A 23,658-nucleotide genomic window follows, 5' to 3' on the forward strand; every position below is an offset into this window, starting at 1 on the left:
GCTCCACATCCTTGCTAACATTTGATGTTGTCAGTCTTTTTATTTGTAGCTATTCTGAGGCATGTGGAATGGTATCTCTTTGTCATTTTATTTTGCTTTTCCCTGATGACAGTGACACTGGACACTTTTTCATGTGATTATTGGACAACTGCACATCATATTCTTTTAAATGTCAGTTCAAAGTGTTTTTCCCCATTTGAAAAAAAATTGGTTGTGTGTCTTTATTATTGATTTATACCCTTTGCTTCTCTTAGCAGCCCTTGTCAGATGTTTTCTTTCTGTTTGTGATTTGTCTGTCTTTTCCTCTTTCCTCTAGATTTTACTTTAGATGGAGTTCAATATATGATTTTTTTCTTTTGTGATCTATGCTGTTTGTATTTAATCTAAATTTTTTTGACTATTTTAAAGTAAAGATTTTTTTTTCCAATATTCTGTCCTTAAATTCTTAGCTTTAGTTTCTATAGTTAGGTCTATGATCTATTTCAAGTTAATTTTGTGTATGAGGTAAAAGGGTCAACATTCTTTTTTTTTTTCCTCTCTTCTTTTGGCATACAGTTATCTTGTTTCAGCAAAGAGTTCATGATTAGAACCCTTTAAAAACATGGAGGAATAAATAAAGGAGTTACTCCTACAGAGTAATTTATCTCTCACAAGTAAAGACTAAGTTAACTCATCATTTTAAAGAGAGAGAGAGAGGGAGAGAGAGAGAGAGAGAGAGAGAGAGAGAGAAGAGAGAAGAGACAAAACAACCTATGACCAGACTTGTTAACAGCTGAAGCCATATTGGGTATAGGACTTTTTAAAAGTGCTGATGTCATTGAGCAAGACTGTTGAGCAAGCTTTAAGGTATCTTCTAAATATCTACCCTCCTATTGGCATGGCTGCCATGTACCAGAGTTGAGACTTTCTCTCTAGGTAGGTCTTAACCTTTCTTCCAGTTCCAGAGACTGCTTTCTTTCCACTTGCTGACAGTACTCACTAATAAAAACAAGAATCCTCAGAGTTCTAGTCCAAGATAGCAAAACCCAGAAAGAATAGGGACTTTCTCTCTTTCCCCAGTCTCAGTCAATTCTGCAATGATTCAGATTTTGTGGCCCTTTCCCCCCTTTATCTTATAATTTTTTCCAGATAATTGACAGCAAGACTGTATACTTCCCTTAAAGGATTCTCTACATCTAGCCATAAGGATACTGTCTGCTTGTTAATTCCAATAAAACAATCATTTCAGATTACAGTTGTTTAATTTCTGTACAGGAGATATATATACAGGTAGAAGAGGTAAGGTTATTTTCTTACATTTCTTCCTTATAAATTTTGTAATAAAAGAGCAGCTCCTTCATTGATAAGAATTTACTGGAATCTGATTTATTTATTCATAATTTGTCACATATAACATCAGTGGTGCAGACCAGGTTGTTTCACGCCAAGCCAAGAGAGTTTCTTTTATGACAGTACTGCAATGTGAGGGAAAGACCATTCTTTGTCCATTATTTTGGTAGTCTTCTCTAGCTTAACTCCTTATTTCCTTTGTGCAATAACTTAAATAACTGCACACAGCTTCCAGTAGCATGCAAATACTTTGAACACAAAGAACAATGCAAATTTATATGTGAAAAAATAACTTTTTTTAGTATAGCATGCCAATTCTATCAACAATGTTTTAAAGATCTCTTGGTCACCTTCCTGCTGAAGTTTGAGCTCTCAGACTCTCATTTCTCTATGATGCCCCAAACTCTCTGCATGAAAGACACTTTTACCAATCATGAGACCTGGGGAATGAGAGCTTAGCCCAAAGCTGATACTTGAAAATACTTTCATCTTCTTTCTATGATTTGAGGGATCATTGCCTTTTTCCTCTGCAATGAAAAACCTGAGTTTTCAGCTAAATAATATCTGACCTTTTTTCACTGATAAATCTGGCCATATAAGGTTATTTATATTATCCAATGATGACAGAGAAATTATGCTTAATTTAGTCTTTATTCCTAATCAGTGAGTAATTACTGAAAGGACAATCACTAAGAAATACAAATTTTGATTTATTTTGTCTTTGAATGTTGCATGATTCAGACTGATTCTTTATAGCTTAAGAAATACAATAAAGAATGTTTACTTTTAGTGAGCTTGAGCATCGTGATTCAATGAAATCATATTATGTTTATACCCCATACAAACTCCTGAACAGAGGCATACAGGTCACTTACTCATTGTCTTTAAATAAAAAGAAATAAACATACATGGACTCATGTTTTCCACCCTGTCTCTCATATTATCCATCTGTGAATTGATACCACCTGAATCTCATTTCAGCAGTTAAGTATATATTGCATTTATTATATAGATATGTGGTGTATATAGTGATATTTGGGTTCCTGTCTATTCTATCTATTATCTATCTATCTATCTATCTATCTATCTATCTATCTATCTATCTAATCATCTATCACCTATCTACCATGCTAGCCCCTATTCTATAGCCATATTTGTGCTCCTATGTCAAAAGGATTCTGGTCCTGAAAAACAAAATTCCCATAGAGTTCTTTAGGAAATGTGATAACTTCAAAGTTTCTAGGCCTACATTTTTTTTTTTTAATTATTGTTTGCTTGTTTTTGGAAAAAGAATAGCTCAGTATAACTGTTACACTTGCATTGAATAAGAAGACAACCCAAAATCCAAGCATATCTGGTTATTTATTTTCCTTGGTACAATTTGTCTTAGCATGGCACGTGGAAAATCTCCACCTGAATATTCTTGGGTACTTGCTGAAATGTAAATTCCTTAGCCATATTCAGACCCTCTGAGTCAGAATCTCTGGGTGGATATATTTGTATCTGTGTTTTCTAGCAAGCAATCATGATAATTTTATAGTTTGGTGGCTATAAAAGATTTTGCTAAGCTCTTAACCCTAGGTAAACAGAATCACAAAGGTTAAAGGTTTACTTGGCATAGGGTATTTCAGCTTAGGTTAAGGATTCCCAATTACTGGAAAGGTTTAAGAGTTGGTGGTATGAGGGCAGTTCATCGGCTGATCAATAGGCTTAATCATGTTTGTCTCTGAAATAAGAGAGGGGGCTGTTCACAGCCTTTATCTTCACTAGGATGGAGGTGGCTCACATGCTATTTCAGAAGGAAAAAAATATATATCTGCATAGCAGGCAGGAATAAGAGTGTTATGAGCACATTCGCCTTTTAATTTTGTATCAGTCAGGTCTATTCATAAAATAGAAAATATTCTACATATATAAATCTCGGGTAATTGAAGCAAATGATTTTTTTAAAAACTGAGAAGTGGGACAGGACAATAGGACAACTAAGAGATTCACAGCAATGGAAGGACAGTGCAAATCCTAGACTCTCAGAGAAACAAAGGAGGGAGATGATAGGACCAGAGCCTTAGGGCTTCTTCGTTCATTCAGAAGAAGCAGAAATAGTGGTGAACTTTCTCAGTGGAAGTTGAAGCCACGGAGAAGACACAGACACTGCCAAAGGCACTTGCAGGGACAGAAAAGGGCTACCTTCCAATCCCAGCTATAGTCTCAACTGGCCAAACTGCAACTTAACTGGGTCAGCCCTGTGATGACACAGCACAGAGGAAGGATGAAATGAATAAGAGGATGAACAAGCTAAGGACTGATGCTGTCCGCATTCAACCTGCTCTAGAGAACATGGACTTAGTTATTCAAGACCTGTTTTATTTCTCATCATCATTCTCTTCTTTCAGACTTGCCTTTCCTTTCTATAAATAGAACCATGTGAAATTGCTGCGATTCAACTACTCTTGAATTACAAAACCACTGTGTCATATGTATGGTTCAGCTTGACATTTTCCCCTCATATACATATACTAGTAAGGGTTGGTAAAGTGTAAGATAAGATTGTCCTCACCTATGTACATATATCTCCCTCTGCTAAGCTCTAAGAGCTTTGATGTCTGGAATGTGCCTCACTTAATTTTGTATCACTGGTACCAAACACAGAATCTGGTACAAAATTGGAACTTAATAAATGTTTATTGGATGAATGAAGGGAGGAAAAATAATTTTGCATTACAACTTAAATTATCAAATTAGATAATGTTACATAAGCAAAAAGCATTCAATAAAAACATATTTCAAAATAATATATTTTTCATGTTAGAAGGCTCAAATTCAGAACTATGAATATGCTAATAGTTAAGCAAAAAGGTGGTTTTTAGTCTATAGATTTGTGCTGTGTACTCAAGGAAGTTTTGAAACAGTGTAGGCATTGAGACTGGAATGACTCTAAACTTAGAGTCATACTGCACAATGATTATTACTGAGTACCTTCCAGATTTTTAATTTTAATTTTTGAACTCTTTCACACAATTTTTCATTCTTTATACAAAAAAAGATGAAATAGGCTTCTCTTGGTCATCTAGGAGTTTGAAACTTATTGTCATGTGGGTAAAATTTAAATATCATACTGTAGCTAAAGATGAAAAGAAAATATAAAGCGTTAGTACAAAAGGATTTCTCTTACTTTAATGTAAGACTAAAGAGTTAATAAACAAATCTTTAGGAATGACTGACAATACTATATATTCACCCGTAAAATAATTCACTCAGTGATATTGTAAATAATGTGCCCTTTTCTTTAAAAATATGAAACATGTGATAAAAATAAGTTGGAGGGTTTTTTTTTCCTCCCAAATGTTCATAATTTTTATAGTAAATGAAAAAAGCATGAGGTGGGAGTTTTCTGTGAAAAAGACAAGAGGATTAAAAGGCAAAATAGTAAGTACTTCATCATTTTTTGATTGTTTTTGAGAGTGCATTTTGTAAAATGCCTTTATCACAGTGTAGTTACCATATTAACTGAAGCCATAATCATCTTATTTATATACTATAGAAAGTCACTGAACCCATAAAGATATCATGACTTGTAAGCACAGAACATCCAATCAGAGAAGGAAAATAATGTAGCTAGAACTGTACAGAATAGCACAGGACAAATAAAATAAAAATCTTGATTTATGATTTTTGAAACACAGAAATCCAAGAAAAAAAATGTCATTAATATTTTTTTCCTGAGTCTGGAAAATTTTTGAGCTCATCTCGTATATCCCAAAGGATTCCAAAGGATGATTTGGGGAGTGAATAAAATCTATCTCTTCATTTGATTCACTCACTCATCAAAGATTTATTGAAAACTTATTACATGCAAAGCTCAGTGGGAGATGCCCTATAAAAAGGGGGAAAAAAGTGAGCCTCATACAGATAGTTCAGTTCCTCCATGAGATTGCTAGTCTTGATAGGGAAGAAAGACTAAGACTAATTACCTCTCTGAGTAAATTGTACACAAGATGCTGATCCGCTATGTTTTATGTTCATAGATATACTTAACTCAAAGCCTGAAAATCTTGTTAGCTATAGAAATGAGGTAAGTATAGACTGGTACCTGAGGATAGATAAAAATTAAATCTTAATAGATGAGAGATGGAAAATAATAGTGTATTAGTTCATGTCTAGAAAGGGATGAGATTGGAAGTTTGACATGTAAAAATCATGGTGGGGAATAGAAAGAGATAAAGCTGGAAACATGAATGGACTGCAGATAGTTACAAGTTTCCACCAGTAAGTCACGTTTGAACTTAATTTAAGGAAAGACAGTGAGAATTTTGAACCAGGGATGAAGCCAGACACATTCTGAGCTTGGATTTAGGAAAATGCAGTAAGAACCTTGGATTAAATATCTTAGACCCCTTGAAGCTTTATAATTACATTTTACTATGGTTTGTAAGTACTTTGGCAGAGGGTATAGAAGAGTTAGATTGAAGAAGGTCTAGTTGCTAGAGGTTACCTAGGTGTCTCTCAGTGGGTATAGGAATGCGGGAATGCGGGCAGGACTATGTGTGTGGACGTCTTTCAGGGAGAATGAATAGAAAGAAATTTTGTAGAAAAATTGAGACCTGAGGGCATCTGAGTGGCTCAATTGGTTAAGCTTCTAACTCTTGATTTTGGCTCAGGTCATGATCTCAGGGTCATGAGGTTGAGCCCTGTGTCAAGCTCTGTGCTGGGCGTGGAGCCTACTTAGGATTCTCTCTCTTCCTCTCTCTCTCTCTTAAAAAAAACATAAATAAAACAACAACAACAACAAAAACCTGAGGGGAACTGAAAACTGCTAGCTGGGGAATGTAGGAGAAGTTAGGTTTTGAGTTCTGTTGGCTGGACTGTGTCACTATGGAGAATTGAAGGCTTGAAAGAAATGGAGTGAAGGAAGGCACGTTTTGAAATTTTAAATTTATATATGCTAATTTTTAGGTGTTGACAAGATATGTGCTTCTGAAACCATGTGAAATGCACTTGACTCAGGTTCTTAAATGTACACACAGCCAGCATGAGATCATGGATGGAAGATGAAGAACCCAGAGGGAGGGGTCTCATCTTAGAGGGACAATAAAGTTGAGAGGTAAGCCTGAATGAATCAAGTGCCAAGAAGTGAGTTGTTAACTCTGAGTGTGAATTAGAATCCAAAACTCAATCTGCCTTTGTCACTGACAGAGCATGGTGCAAAAAGCAAAGGAAATGAATTTTAACACATAATTGTGCAAAGAACTTTGAAGGCATTATCCCTATGTGGTCCCTTTGAAACCATATGTCCTATCCCAACATACATCTGCTATTCTTAAAGAATCATTAGCAGAATTCTGGAAACTGGAAGAAAGTCTAAATATTAGAATTATTACAGACAAGTTTTAACTATAAGACCACAACATGGTGTTATGATTATAGAAATTCATAGTAAAGTGAAGAGTCAGATTCAAACTATTCTGATAAAAAAGAAGTGGTCCCTTGGTAGAAAGGAAAATAATTGTCCATTTCAAGCAGCTCCATACATTGGTTATGGATAAGTGCTCGGTTTTAATTTTGTGATGATCAAATGGGAAAATGCATGGGAATACCTTTGTATATTACACAGAAATAGATTTTTTTTTGTGGACGTGAAATTATATATATATATATGTATATATGTATATATGTATATATATATTCTCTATATATACTTTATTCGGTTCAATTATATTTTTCTCTGTTTCAAATTTTTATTTAAAATTCTAGTTAGCTAATATATAGTAATATTGGTTTCAGGAGTAGAATTTAGTGATTCATCATTTACGTATAGGAAATATACAGTTCAAAATTACTAGAAATGAAATGAACTATTGAGATTTCAACAAGATAAAAACCTACACAGCAAAGGAAACATTCAACAAACTAAAAGGCATCCCTTAGGAATGGGAGAAGTTATTTCCAAATGATATAGCCCATAAAGCGTTTGCATCCAAAATCTATAAAGAACTTATCAGGGCAGCCCCAGTGGCTCAGCGGTTTAGCGCCACCTTCAGCCCAGGGTGTGATCCTGGAGACCCAGGATCCAGTCCCACGTCGGGCTCCCTGCATGGAGCCTGCTTCTCCCTCTGCCTGTGTCTCTGCCTCTCTCTCTCTCTCTCTCTGTCTCTCATGAATAAATAAATAAAATCTTTTTTTTTAAAGAACTTACCAAACTCAACACTTAAAGACAAATAAGCCAGTTAAGAAATGGGGAGAAGACATGAATAGATGTTTTTCCAAAGAAGACATCCAGATAGCTAACAGACACATGAAAAGATTCTCCATGTCATTCATCATCAGGGAAATACAAATAAAAAATACAATGATATACCACCTCACACCTGTCAGGATGGCTAAAATGAACAACACAGGAACCAAAGATGTTGGTGAGGATGCAGAGAAAGGGGACCCCTCTTGCACTGTTGAGGGGAATGCAAACTGGTGCAGCCACTCTGGAAAACTGTGAGGTTCCTCAAAAAGTTAAAAATAGAACCACCCTATGATCCAGCAATTGCACTACTAGGTATTTACCCAAAGAGTACAAAATAATGATCTGAAGGGACACATGCACCCTGATGTTTACAGCAGCATTATTAACAATAGGCAAATCATGGAAACAACCCAAATGTCCATGAACTGATGAATGGATAAAGAAGTTGTGAGAGAAATTATGTCTGTGTGTGTGTATATATATACAGCCTGAATGAATCAAGAAGTGAGTTGTTAACTCTGAGAATTAGAATACAAAACTCAATTGCCTATATATATATATATGCCTATATATATATATATAATATGAATATAGAAATACCACGAACATGTAGGATATTCACATATAATATATATTATTATATATATTATAATATATATTCATATATAGAGATATGAATATTACTCATCCGTCAAAAAGAACGAAATCTTTCCATTTGCAAGGACATGGACAGAGCTAAAGTGTATCATACTAAGTGAAGTAAGTCAGAGAAAGATAAATACCCTATGATTTCACTCATATGTGGAATTTAAGAAACAAAACAGATGAACATGGTTGGGGGGGGAGAGTGAGAGGCAATCCATAAAACAGACTCTTAACTATAGAGAAGAAACAGGGTTGCTGAAGGGGGAGGTCTGTGGGAGATGGGCTAGATGGGTGATGGAGTTAAGGAGTGCACTTTTGATGAGCACTGGGTATTATATGTAAGTAATGAATCACTAAACTCTACTTCTGAAACTTACATTATGTGTTAACTAACTGGAATTTAAATAAAAACTTAAAACCTATAGCTTGGAATACTGAAAAAAAAAAACATTGAGTCTGTAGGAAGGATAAATTGTGTGGTAACTTTTTAATTGTTAGCATTTTCTTTTCAGGTTCTATATTTTCTTTTCTTGACACAAAAACATTCCCAGTTTTTTTCTCTTTAGCCCCAATTTTCCTCCTGGACACTGAAGTCATCTGTATTATCCTTATTTGGTTGTAAGAACACTCAAATGTGAAAAGCTCTGAGTAAAATCCTGATCATATTCTCTCTCTGTATCAAGTCCTCATTCAAACTTTCTGGCTTCATGTTACCTCCTTCAGTTAACACAGTATTTACTCACACAGCACAACTGGATAGCTTTAAAAGTCATTCTAAAAATTTTGTTTTCTTACTACACCTCTTCCAGTTGTCATTAATTTCTACCAATAATATATTTTTATATATCTTATGTTTTTGTGATTCTTGCTGGTATACTTTCTTTCATCTAGATCTAGATTGTTTACATCATCTAAAAAGAGGTCAGCTAACTTTTTCTGTAAGGGGCCAATTATTAAATACGGTAGTCTTTGCAGGCCAATGTCTTGTCACAGATGTTCAATTTTGTTTTTAGAACATGAAAACAGACATAAGCAATATGCAAACAAATGGGTTACTGATAAAACCTTATTTATAAAAACAAAAATATTAGAAATGAGTAAGTGCCAGTAAAACCTTATTTATAAAACAAAAAATATTAGAAATGAGCAATTATGATATTATTACAATTTGTATAATCCATGCCTTCTCCAAGGTAAAGATACATATGCCTGGTTATTATTTGGAAGAGATTCCTTTTGTAGAACTAGCAAAATTCATCTTATAAATAACACAGTATTGCTTTTACTCTGACTGTTCATCATTGCTTATAATTATAGCACTATAAAACAGGAAAAGTTATATATATATATATAATTTTGAACTAGGTGAAAGGACAATTTCATGAGTTGTAAATAGCATTCATTCAAATTCTGCTTAACAGTTGCTTCTATTACAATTTGTATGTATTCCAAAGGTGTTCTCAAATAGGTAGGAGAGGCAACTTAAAGCTGATTAATAATGTAATTGCCCACAGTAAACGTGCTATTTACCTATTACAGTCATTATTATCAGTATTATTTTTGTTATTTATATGTTCACACAAATCCAGGAACAAATGATAGGGAAAAGTGGCATTTTTAAATATAAGGAAATAATTGAGAAGAGGTCTTTCTGCCATGGTGGAGAATCTTATGATTTTACTCACTTTTCTTGCTGTGGTCTTGTGATTCCTGTTTATTTAAATGGATATACCTTAAAAGATAGAAGATTTAAACTCAAATTACTTTTCTTAAAGACATCCATGTTACTAATAACTCAATGTGCAGTAATAGAGAAAGAAGAAAGTAGCTTCAGCAAGATGGCAGTGTAGGAAGCTCTAGACTCTTTTTCTTCCCATAAACAGAAAGAGTCAGCAAAAATTCACTGATAAATTCTTTTTGTGAGAAATGAATTGAAAGGCTCCTGCATTCTGGGAGAATGTGAATCCGAACTCACTGAAGCCAGTAGAGGATTCAGGACATTCTGATGAACCTCTATGCTTGATATTGAATCATACAATCAAAGAGACCCACTAGCTCCTAGCTTCTTCCTGGGATGGGAAAGGGTTGCTTTATGCATCCAGCACCCCAACTTTTCTGAGGAGGCTTCTCAGAAGACTGACACATTACAGCTTCCTGGAGGAAAAAGGGGAGGGCACCTTGGGCTGGTAAATGCCATAGGTCCTTCCCCCTACTCTGAAGAAGAAAATAATTGATCCATGTGTCCTACATCCTGACTTCCCTGGGGCTGCCCAAATAATTAGTATTTATCTTCTCAGTCTTGGAGCTTCAAAGGGTCTGGTGAATAGCCAGCCATCTCAATCAAGAGTTCAAAGTTGTCATCTCTGGGTATTGTGATGATGAGTGATTTTATGTTATTTTAAAAAATTTTTATGTTTTCCAAATACACTATATTAGAGAATAGATTATAACTAAAAATAGCACTATAAATTTTATTAGAAAGAATGCAATATATCCATGTTCAGGTGAAAGGGAGAATTTTTATTTTGTACTTATATATGGTTATTATTTCAGTTTTCTAATTCTGTGGGTATATGTGCACATCAAAATAATGTGAACACAATATTTTGTTCTCCCGGTAGTTTCTTATTTTACTATGGATATCATTTGCTCAAGAGATATTGTAAAGATTAGGATCTAGCTAACTACTTAAATGTGTGATATAGTTCAAATCCATTTATTTGTTTAATTTTTTTTAAAAGGATTTTATTTATTTATTCATAAGAGACACAGAGAGAGAGAGGCAGAGACACAGACAGAGGGAGAAGCGGGCTCCTTATAGGGAGCCCGCTGCGGGACTCTATCCCGGGACCTGGGATATCGCCCTGAGCTCAACTGCTGAGTCACCCAGGCATCCCTTGTTGAAATGCATTTAAATGATTTCTGGTATAATGTGATCATTGGATTAAGTATTAAAAGTGCGATGATTTTGAGTTCTGGTCTTGCTACATAGAGGATGTTCCTCTATCCCAAACAAACTGATCCATGAAAAAGCCCATTTGATGTGAATCTAATTAAGAGCATCCAAATTTTTATGAAAATAATCATCAGAATCCACCTCAAAAAATAGAACTAAAGATCTGAAAATAATGTCATTTTTAATAGAATTTATATTATAATAGCAACTATAGGTACAATGAATAAATGATAAATCTTATGTATAATAAGATTTTCCCAGTTTTTAAGCCCCCAAGTTTTTTATTTTAGTGGTAAAGACTATCCTTAACTTTACTTTTGACTTTTGCAGAGTATGTTACCATGCTGATAGAACTTTGCCACCAAAATAACATTTGGTGTAGGGAAACCTACACTGCACCAATGAGATTTCTTATAATTTGATTAGGCGACATTGGAGACTTGGCATTCATTGGCCTACTGAGAACTCTGTTTTTCTTTGCATCTGCATGCCCAGGTTTGTTTCCAACATTGATGGAGTTTAAGGTACTCGTTTGCATTCTGAGAGCTCTTATGGTATGAAAATTATATTCTACATTACTTCTGAGTTACTTTGCTTGATCTCACTGCAGAGATGGACAGCTGCCCAAAGAAGATTTTTGCACGATTATTCAAATTGTTATTGATCTTGTCATTTTAGAATAATAGAGTTTGTGTTTGTTTCTCTTTTCCTAGGCTATTTTGAAAATTATCCAGTGGGTTATACTGGTGGTAAACCAAATACTACCCAAGATCATTGTTCAAAAAAACCCCTCTGTTATTATAGAGTTGAAGTTCATCAAACACAGACATACCTCAATTTTTGGTCCCTCCAACAGACTTCAGCACATGGTTGACAGAGACTTCAATGATAAAGCAAAACTTGAGATGAATATATAATTGAATGATCGACACTTTAGGGGGACCTTGAATGCAACAGGTTACAGCAGTTTTATATTAATAGAGTCATAAAATTTCTTTGGAAGACAGGCATTTATTATAAATGGATTAATTTGAGGCACATAATTAAGTTCCTTACCAAATGGCAAATAGCCAATGAGAGGTAGAGAATGATTTCTGACCTTTTCTACTTAGTCACCAATGAGAATGACTTCCCAGCTGATTGTGAGTCTCACAATTTTACCCATTTTATTAGCATTATATTTGGGAACAACTAAATCACAAAGATACAGATTCCAGTTTTCCTGAATTTGAAACCAGTTTATTTAATTAAAAAAATGATGTTTGTATGTTGAAATCCTATCTTTAAAAACATATTGTTCAAGAAAGCCACATATTGTTTAATAGCAAGAATCAAAAGATTTCAGATACATCAATTGTGTAAAAGTGAAGTTTGAAGTTTCCATAATTTTCATGACATGAAAAAATACTCATTCTTCTATATCATGCGATGATTTGTCTAGATCTGCATAATCCCAGTATTTGTTTCTCATATTATTTGTACTAGTCTTTATTTTTTCTGTTGCAGAGATTCTTAGTCCTAAAGAATCAAATTTTAACATAGTCAAAGGTTGACTGTCAGAAGACAAATAAGGCATCCTCACTCCCTCATTCATGACATACCTTTACCATATTTATAATATAGACCTTTTCTAAAAGGCTTTTAGTAAATCAGGAAAATTTCAAGTTGATAGATGAAACTGAAATTTTAATATACATAACTTATTTTGCTCATAAATGCAGAGCAAAATTCATAAGGTAATTATGATTTCATCAATCATAAGTTTATATTCTATTTCCCAAAGAACATTCATTACAACATAAAATTAAACAAGATGCTGATTTCATAACATGTAGGAATGCTTTTTAATGATAAGCATATACTTGTCTATTTTTAAATTTTTGTTAGAAAATTTATAAATGCATTAGTAATAGCTCAAAATTGTACGTTAAAGTAGTTGTCTAACTGTGGATTAGCCCTGAAAAGGAGAAATCTTGAAAAGGTCTTAGGCTTTGGAGATCTACCTAGTGAGGCATTATATAAGCCTAATGAAACTCCTAAACATGACATTACATGGCAGGCAGACTGCTCTTTCTCTAGGGAATGTTACAAAGGACATTCATTATCTATTAATGGTGTCAGATTCATGGTGAAGACTGTAGATATTTCCCTGAAACAAGGAAACTATTTCAAAATTACATAATTTAGATTTAGAATAAAATGTCCTATGCTGTTCACTGAGTACCTATTTTAAATATTTCTTTCAAAAACAAAACATTTATAAAATAACTGAACAGAATTTTAAAATAGATATGATTGCATGTCAAAACAATTTGGTAACTTTGTTTAAACCAAAATAAGTTTTCTTCATTATTTCCAAACAATGACAAAAAGTCTTAATAGCATTTTTACTGCTACCAGTTTATTTCAAGGATGAATGCAGGTGTTTCTCAAGCTATGTTCCAGGGAACATTGGCTCAGGTAAATGTTAATTGTTTGTTTGTTTTAAAGCACCCTGTAATAAGTTTGAAGAATGCCAAATTGAAAAGGGCTTGGATTCATAATGTTTAGATTACTATTGTGATTATATATCCTCTTCAGAAACTCATTAGAGTTTATTTTTTTGAACTAGATAGAGAGGAGAGAGTGCTGTAGGGGAAACAGAGCTAAGAAGTAAAAGCAAAGTGAATCTGTGTCCTAGCTCCTTGAAAGTTCAGCAGAACACTGTTTCTTACATGACTATGTACCAGCATGGACCCAGTACTGAGATCCCTGAACAGGACATAATGAGGCAGTGTGGAGGTGGTCTGCATGGCCTAATCATTGAACATTAGAAACAGAAAGGAACACCTCAGAAGAAGATGCCACCTAGGGTAGGCAATGACAACCTAGACAAAATTTCTCCTGTCCCCCCAAGGGCCTTGAGCGATTGAAATTGTATTTCTACAACCAGCTGGAATGGAGACTCAAGTTAGAAATTATGCTTAGTAGAAGAAAAGTATAGAAAATTGCATTCTTTGCATATCTAAGTCTGTGGCTTGAAATTTATTTTGACTGTAGGAACATTTTTTTGGACTAAGATTCCTAGGAATATACTTTAGAAAACAGTAATCAAGCTAATTAATTCCTGGCAGTACATATATTTCATACTTACTGAGTTGAGCAAATTTATCTTCAAAACACAAATTATTTAATAGGTCTGATCTACTTAAGCATCATACTAGACGTATGAGGTATGGAATATTGATAATTAACTTAATCAATGAAGTAAAAGAAACAAGCTGTATCTAAATGATCTGTGACATTTTCAGTCTTGACCTTGGCTTATTTTAGACCTTGGTTCATACTGTTTTCAGCCTGTGGATCTTTGCTGTGGCTATGATTTGTAAAGAAAAAAAATTTTTTTTTCATCCAGGAATGTGTTTTTCAATATAAATTATCCTTTTCTTCCAAAAACTACTGCAACCAAGCAAGATAATGTAGCACTTTAAAAAAATTTTCTTTGGAGTTATTTTACAAGCTATAATCAAAACTCTATTTTATCACTTTAAATTCACATATACTGTTAGATCAAGCATAGTATTACCTAAACTCATCACTATGTAGAATTTAGTGATTTTGCAAAGTTTAATGAACCATAGCTAGTCTTCAAAGTTGAAGATTTGTTACTATTAAAAACACCTCTGGTCCATAGTAGGCATCTGTTAGGTATTTGTTGAATAAATGTATCCTGAAGAATATACTCCAGATTCTTTATGCCTCTTCAAAGCCTAGTGTATCCAGTTTAATTGTTATCTCTTTACAGGGCATTACCCATCATCTTTCTCATTGGTTTTCTTCTATTATTTTTATGTTAAAAATAGTGATAAATTAAAATTAATATAGTACATTTATTTATACTCTTTATTTATTTTACTCTATTTTTGAGGGTAGATTAGATAGGTAAGGTTATTAAATTTTAATCCTACACAATGTATAGTTAGGTATGTTATAGGATAGTTGTTTATATATCTGGCAAACCTTGTATCATTGTCATTGTATTTGAATTGTCTTTATTAATTTTTTCCCTTAATCTAGAGAGATATTTTCAGCTACACAAAGAAGTGTGGATACATATAATTACATTGAACATACTATAAAGAATTATGTCAATTATATATGTCAAATGGCTGAAAATATCGATTCATAGTTGTATGAATATTTGACAATTAAGTAATGAAAGCAAATTCCCAAAGCATGAAAAGTATTCTACTCATAGCAGTGTTATATTTCTGTTTATATTGTTTCATTGGGTAGTTACTGGCTTTATCTGATCTTGAAAAATTGTTGAGAACTTATATTCTTATTGTTTTTATTCATTTGTGTAGCCATGGATCTTAAAGTGGGGATTGCAAGGTTATGTTTCAAGGTTCTGTGAATACTGCCAAAGTATATGCTCAGTTAGGGAGTAAATGTTTCAGTACAGTTAGTTGGGTAGAAAGCTGGGCTTTTATTATATGTTCATTGAATTATTAGCAAAGACAGTTCAAGGTTATTGATCAATTTCTGTATTCTCTAAAAGTTCCATTGTAACAATTCAGGTTTTTATTTCCTATGATTAATATTTTGGCTTACAAACAACTCTTGATTCTCACTTTTACGTTCATATCAACCAACAAACATCTTGGGTGATTTTAATGGGTTGTTCACTATGTAGGTGCCATGCTTTTAAGAAATCACACTTTAAATAGGAAGGATAAGAATATAAACATCAAATCAATAAATAATAAAGCACAAAAATCACCAAAATCAAGTGCTAAATTGCGTGGCAAAAGTTACAGATACTTCAAGAGTTTAGAGAAGTGATTTCTCTGTCAATGTGCACAAGTTGAGAAGGGTTTCAGAGAATAGGGGAGGTGAAGTGACATCAAGCGCAAGTCTACACAGGAAACTGAAATAAGGGGACATGCCTAGAATTAACTCTATGTCTCCCAGACTTAGAAAGCTATCTTTTATTCAAGATTTTCATTTCAGGTTTTAAAGCCCAACATTGAATTTCATAGTTGAATATACAATATTTTAGGAGTCAGAGTCATACGGCAAGTTGAAAATGCCAAGAAAATCGGTATTCTGTTATTATTTAAACTTTTCATACAGTGTTTTTTGGAGAGTTTTGATTGCCTTACTTTCCTTTAAGCATCAGAACAATTAGGTCATCTTATTAAAGTCTTATAAAGTACAGATTTGCACAATGGCTGAGAATGTTTACCAGGGCCTAAACTTTTGACTTTATTTGTAAGAAGAAGGCTTGTTGTTTTACAAATGTCAACAGAGAATTGACTCCATCATGATGTCTTTCCTTTTTTTAGTACTTCTGTCAATCGATTCTTTTTTGCAGGTTGTTTTACAGGAATTTCTAAACAATTGATCAAATATGCTGTGAAGATTTTCCACTTTTCCTTCTGAGATTCTTGTCACATATATGTTTCCTAAAATTTCATAGAATCATTATATATGAAATTAGTAAAGACCACTAATTCTCAGAGATACTATAGGTTTTCCATTAATTATAGATTTCCATGGTAAATGATGCTGGGTTACTAAATGTTAAATAGGTTCCTTTGCTGGATTTCCCCAGATTTTATTATACTAAAGTGTATGTGAATTGCTAGTGATAGATATATTATGCTGCATCTATTATTTAATCATAAAATATCTATTAATACTTAATGGAACAAATATTCTGTGGAACATAGTGAGGAGAATGCTAATTTAAGCCAAATGCCTGAATCCCCTTCCATTTTATAGATGGAAAATTAGAAACCCAAGTGAGTTATATGCCTTGTTTTAGATCACCCATGTGGTCACTGGCAACAGGAAACATTTATAGTGTCTCCTATGTGAAACTACATTATGATGAAAATAAAGGAGGTTTTAAAGTGTAGCAGTAGAACAACAGAAAGCATATGGAAGAGGAGTGATTCAGGAAATGGAAGAGAGGAATTGCCGTCAGAATATGCAATCTGTTAGCAAAATCAACATGGGCTCCTGATTCAGATGGATAACGAAAGGCAGCAGTAAGAAGTTAGGCAAGAAACAGAAGACTCACTCAGGATACCAGCACATAATAACTGACTCTCCAAACACTGCATATGAAAAGAATTTACAGGCAAATAATTAATAATAATTCAAATATACACATATTTGAAAAATAACATTTCTGACAAAAATATAAGCACTCAACTGAAACTAATCTTACACTGTGTGTTAACTAACTGGAATTTAAATTAAAAAAAGGGCAGCCCAGGTGGCTCAGCAGTTTAGACCACCTTCAGCCCAGGGTCTGATCCTGGAGATCGGGGATCGAGTCTCACGTCAGGCTTCTTGCATGGAGCCTGCTTCTCCCTCTGCCTGTGTCTCTGCCTCTCTCTCTCTCTCTCTCTCTCTGTCTCTCATTAACAAATAAATAAAATTGTAAAAAAAAATAGTTTAAAAATAAATTAAAAAAAATAGTAATCATGACATGACAGTTCAGCCAGTGTGGGTATTTGTGCTATAAATTAGAGCCTCTGTATTCTATTTGGGATCATCTGCCCAACACCTGTTCCTAAAACTTTTCTGCCAGTCAGTAACACCCACTGAGATACTGAGAGATCCCAGCAACCTTTCTATTGCCTCATTCTTAAATATGGATGAATTTAAAAAATCTATGAAATATTTGAAGAAAAAAATAAAAGAGAAACTAATCTGAAATCAGCCCTAGTGCAGACAGAGATAATTAAAGCAGAAATAAACTTTAAGGAAAAAAAATCTCATGATCAGCAAAATTTTAGATGCTATTTTTTGGAAAAAAAAAACAAATATTAAAAGTAATCCAGATAAAATATAGTAGAGCTAAGTTATTTAAGTTGTTATATATAAGACCAGAAATACAAACTACTATAAGAGTTGTTCAAGAAAGGAAATGCAATCATATAGCACATGGCTTGACAGTATATTAAACAATAATTGTAAAGTCACAGGAATACATAATCTGGTTTACTGCATTTTCAGTATTTAAAACTCACTAAAGAACAAAGAGAAGTTCTAATTATGATTAGGCAGCAGAGAATAAGTTCTGTCCCTGATGTAAAATGATGACAGAAAAGATCTATAACCTAGCAGCTTGATTTTATCAAGAATCTGTAGCAATGGAACGTCCAGACAGAGGTATGTCAGCATATTATTTCGATTTGAAAATAGCCATCAGAAAAATGAGAACACGTGAACAGTTAACAGTAGTTCTTCAAATGAGAGTAGCAGAGGGTTGAGCAGTGGGGAAGGAAAACACTGGCTTTTGAGCCCATGGGATTTTAAATTAGGAGGATGTATTGCTTTAATAAGAATAGTATTTCAAACTTAAAATAACATTGAGCAAATAGATTAAAATATGGATTATCTCTCAAAAGACTGGAAAGATAAATAAGAAGTCTTAATATATTTTCCTTTTAGAGATTGAAATTTTTGCTTCATTTTTTTAATATTTCAAATTTAGTAAGGTTCATTATACTATGGATTTTGAGTGCAGACATATTCCCTATCTTTGTATCCTCAGCTTCTAATAAGTACTTTCTGTAGAACAGGTACTCAAATGTTGGTACTTTCCATAGAAACAAGAACTCAGATGTTGGTAATGCATTAAGAAGATTAATTGAGATCATATTAATATTCATTAAAAATCTATTTACTGAATTGATAATAAAATAACTGGAGAACAGATGACAAAAGGATGTACTTCAGTCTTCTCTGTGAAGTTCTTTTCTTGCAAACAGGCATATACACAATAGACACATATATTCACAAATATGTATTATGGATATAGATTCAAGTCTTATATATTTTCTTTATGTATTAAAGTCAGTCATTGATAATTTTTTTAAAGTTCAAAAGAAGATAATTGAGCTTTCTTAGAAAATATGTGGGATTGTATGAGCTCTCATTCATGCAAGGTAAAAATATTATCTGAAGCGTACCTAAATCAATTATGAGCATTCATCTCTTATGTAAGGTAGAGACAGATGAGTGTATCAATAATGATTCCAAATAAGAATTCTTAAATAGAACCTGGATCCTCTCAGAAAATGTAGTTATTTTTATTTTTTGCATGCTTAATAATGCATGCCAATCAGATTATTTATTTTTTTTGCAAGTTTAAGTAAGTGTGAACATATGCTTATTTCTTTTATTTTGTCCTATCTTTTTTGGAAATACTTATATTACTCGCAATTAATGCTGATCACTTATTTTCTTACTTGTGAATCCTGAAGAGGAATCATCATAGTGTTCCTGGACTATTGTCTTTATATTAGCTGCTGTTAGAGGTCAGGGTTTACCAAATTTTAGGATATCCTTTATTATGATGTTAAGTAGATTTGCATATGTGAAATGCATCATAGATACTTCTGTCTTTTAATGTAATTACTGTATTTGCTCAGAATCCCATCAATAGAAGGTGTTTTAACATGTGAGATTAGGAAAGCAGCAGGAACATACTGTCAAGATTTAAGGGAAAAAAATCATTTTCTCACTAAGCCATGAAATCCAGGAGACTATTGTTTGATAGGATGAGCATGCAAATAAGGTCACTTGCTATTAAGTTTTATTTTTCCTGAGGCCTGCTTACTTGACTTATAATTCTGTATCCCTGCAAGACTATGACTTTCTGAAGGGAATTTCTGTCTCTTGTTTCATGGAAAGATTGAGGTAGCAAAATAGTTTGTAATAAGAAAGAAGTCAACCTTTGCCCTGAACACAAAATAAACCTCCAGCATACTTTCCAAAGCTCAGCAAAACTTGGATACATTGTTTAAAAGTGTGTGTATAGGTGAAACTCCATAACTTTTAATTCTGTCGGGGTCTGGAGACAATCAATGTGAAAAATGAGTAGAAAACCTATTCTAGGAGAAGTTTTTAGCCTCTCTAGGTGTAAGAATGAATACATGAACAGTGGCTGAACTCTTCTTTAGATTAGATAAGATTCTTCCAATCTCTTCCGTATTTAATAAGAGACCTAAATAACTGAGAACATAATGCCAACTTTTCCTTTCAATCCCAAAATCTATTGAAGAGATATTACACTCTTAAATTTGTTTACTAAGCAAACTTAAATTGAGTTGAAATATTCACATCTATTCTTACTTTGCTACTATTAGAAAAATATGTCCAAAGGTTAAAAAAAAGGTTATTTTATTATGATATAGAATTCATATGTCATTTCTTAAATGTAGATTTCATGTCAGCAAATATGACATCTGAGAATAATAGTAAATGGGCAGAAAAATAATATCAATGGAAAAAGCTTCACTTAAATCTTTAAAGTAATTATATCCTTATCACACACATAGAGATATATATACAATATAAAGACATATGGGATTAAAATCTAAATTAATGCTTAATTAAAGCTGAGTAATCTAGTTATTTCTTAAAATACAAAATTTCTCATTTGATATATTTTTTCCATTCATGTGACAATGAATTAACTTATTAAAAATAGATCAGTTTCTGTAGTTAGAACTTTATATAGAAAGAGAAAAAAAAAAGACAATCACTAATGGGGAGTGGAATGTCATAAGAATAGTAGGGATATTTCAATGTAAAGAAATAGATCTTAGCCAGAAATAAGAGATGGAAAATTAATATGTTTTCTATCTGTTCACAGACTTTTTAAAATTTTAAGTGAATTGCTAATTTTTAAGTTCTGTTTTCTGTCTCATTTCTAAAGTTTCATATGTAAAATCTTAGTATATTCTCCTTTGGATCTGACTTCTTTCACTCAGTATAATACTTGTAGATGCAACCATCTTTTTGCATGATTAGTAGTTTGCTCATTTTTATTGTTGAGTAGTTTTCTATATTATGATTGAGGCATACTATGTCCATTACATGTTGATACTTAGAAGAGGTTGTGTGGGATTTATGTTATTTATTCCTAATAATGTTTTACAGAACTCATAAAGGTGTGGGGTTTTTGTTTTCTTTGCATGCAGTGTTTCATTACAAAATCAATTTTGGTGATAAATTATACAGCCATTTAGATTTTTTATTTTATTTCTGAGTCAGTTTTGGTAATTTCTGTCTTGCAAGTAGTTTGTCAGTTTCCTGTAGATAGCTGAATTTATTGACATTAATTTTTTTTTATATTCTTTCATTATCCTGGCAATGTCTATTGGATCTGTGAATCTCTCCTTCTATTTTTGATATTAGTAAGTTGTGTCTTTTAGTTTTTTTCCTTGATGATTCTAACTCCAGATGTATAAATGTTTTTAATCTTTTTAGAGAACTACATTTTTATTTTATTAATTTTTCCCCTATTTTTTCTTTGTGTTTTCTGTTTTCTCTTTCATTAGCTTCTCTTACTTTTTTTTGTTTCTACTTATTTGGATTTAATTTGCTCATAGTCATCTAGCAAAAAGCTAGATTTTTAAATTATTGATTTTAAATCTTTCTTATTTTTGATAGGAGTATTTAAAACAAAACATATAACTCTGATCATAGTTGTAACTGCTTCCCACAGACTCTGATATGTTGTGTTTTTACTTCTACTCAGTTTAAGATATTTTCTAGTTAACCATATGATTTCCTCCTTGATCTATGATTTAGTTTTCTGTTTAATTTTTTAAAATATTTGTAATTTTCAAAATATATTTCTGTAACTAATTTCTGATTTAATCTTGTAGTCTGAGCAGATTCTCTATGCAAGTGATTTTTTTTTTTTTTTTGGAATTATCAAGTGTTTTCAATTTTGTTAAAAGGTCCACGTGCACTTGGAAAGAATATGTATTACATTGTCATTGATGGGTATATTAGTTTCTTAGGGCAGTTGTAATAAATTACCACAAACTGGGTTCCTTAAAGCAACAGAAATTTATTTTCTCACCATTCAGGAGATCAGAAGTCTAAAATCAAGTGTTCACAGGATTTGTTCCTTTTGGAGGCTCTGTGGGGGAATCCATTCCACGCCTCTCTTCTAGTTTTTGGTGGTTGCCAACAATCTTTGGTATTCTTTGGTTTATAGAAGCATCTTTCCACCTTATGCCTCTATCTTTACATCATCTTATTCTGTGTCTTCTCCTTAGTGTCTTTATAAGGATGGTGTCATTGGATTTAGGCCTTCTCCTGATCCAGGATGATCTCTCCTCAAGATCCCTATCTTAATTACATCTGCAGGAGCTCTCATTCCAAATAGTTTTACATTGTGAGGTTCTAAGTGGACATAAAGTTTTAGAGGGACACTATACCACCCACTGTAGTGGGCAGTATTTCATGAAGGCAAGTTAGGTTCAGTTGGTGAATAGTATACTTCATATTTTCTCTCCCTTTACTTATTTTTATCTTCTTAATTTTATCAGTATTAGCTATTGAAAGGACTGTTAATATCTCCAACCACAATTGTAGATTTATTTCTTCTGTCAATTCTTTCAGTGTTTGCTTCGTGTATTTTGAACATTTAGGATTATAATATCTTCTGCATGAATTGATCCTATTTTCCTTATGGAATACCCCCCTCTCTTCCTGGTATTATTCTTTGTCCTAACGTCTACTTTCTGATATTTATCCCATCACTCATATTTTTTTTGATAAGTATGTGCGTGAGATCTCTTTTTCTATTATTTTACTTTTAATTTCTGTTTGTCTCATTTAAGATGTATCTCTTTTTAAATGGCAAAGGGTTGTGTTTTATCTCTATCCAATCTTACAAGATCTGCTTTCTAATGATGTATTTAGATTATTTGCTTAAAATGTAATTATTGATATTTTGATATGTTTTCTATCTACCATCTTAGTCTTTGTTTTCTATTTGTCTCATTTGTTATTTAGTTCTTGTTTCTCTTTGCCTTCATTCATTATTTCTGTCATTTCTGGATCCCATCACCCCACCCTGATGGTTATGGGTAATATTTGTTTATTTGTTTGTTTTTTCACATCTGGTATTTTTTACTGGTGTATTGCCATCGTGTACTTTATATTGTTGAGTGTGCAGTTTGTTGTTTTCCTTTAAAGAGTCTTAGATTTTATTTTTGCATTTGGTTAGGTTATTTGTGGGTAGTTTGATCTTCTTAACATTTTTTAAGCTATTAAAAATGATTTGTTATAACTTTTCCACTGAGTTAATTTAGCCCCACGACTAAGGCATGGCCTTTCTGCAGATTCAGCTGCAGCCATCTAGTATTCAACAAAGTTGCTCCATGCTGGCTAGTGAGAATTTGAAGACTCATTGGCTATTAATGTGTTCTGCTAATTATTCAACTTATAGATCTCCTACAATTATTCTTTCCTTGAAAGTTGTTCTTCATTCAGCATAATGGAATTTTATGTTATAGAGGTCTTTCCTTGAAAGCTCCTCCTTTGCAGCATGCAGCCCTATAAATTCTACACTTTGAGTATTATGGTCTTAGGTGACCATAAATATTTTCCTTTTTCCTCATACCTTCTGCCAATTATCTTCTCTTCATTACCAGCTGATGGCTTTGTTTTCTAGATTTAGAGAAAAGTT

The 23,658-nt window shown here is 32.9% G+C and overlaps 1 long non-coding RNA gene across 1 annotated transcript in view; it reads left to right on the forward strand.

Annotated features, from left to right (window-relative positions):
• Positions 1-23,658, forward strand: part of LOC118354536 (uncharacterized) — a 65,613-nt gene that overhangs the window by 22,870 nt on the left and 19,085 nt on the right. The window contains exon 2 of the long non-coding RNA XR_007410424.1: positions 6,283-6,430. This is a non-coding gene — a long non-coding RNA (uncharacterized LOC118354536). The remainder of the gene's footprint in view (positions 1-6,282; positions 6,431-23,658) is intronic.

This window comes from Canis lupus, chromosome 4, assembly GCF_003254725.2.
Source record: "Canis lupus dingo isolate Sandy chromosome 4, ASM325472v2, whole genome shotgun sequence".
Classification (NCBI taxonomy): domain Eukaryota; kingdom Metazoa; phylum Chordata; class Mammalia; order Carnivora; family Canidae; genus Canis; species Canis lupus.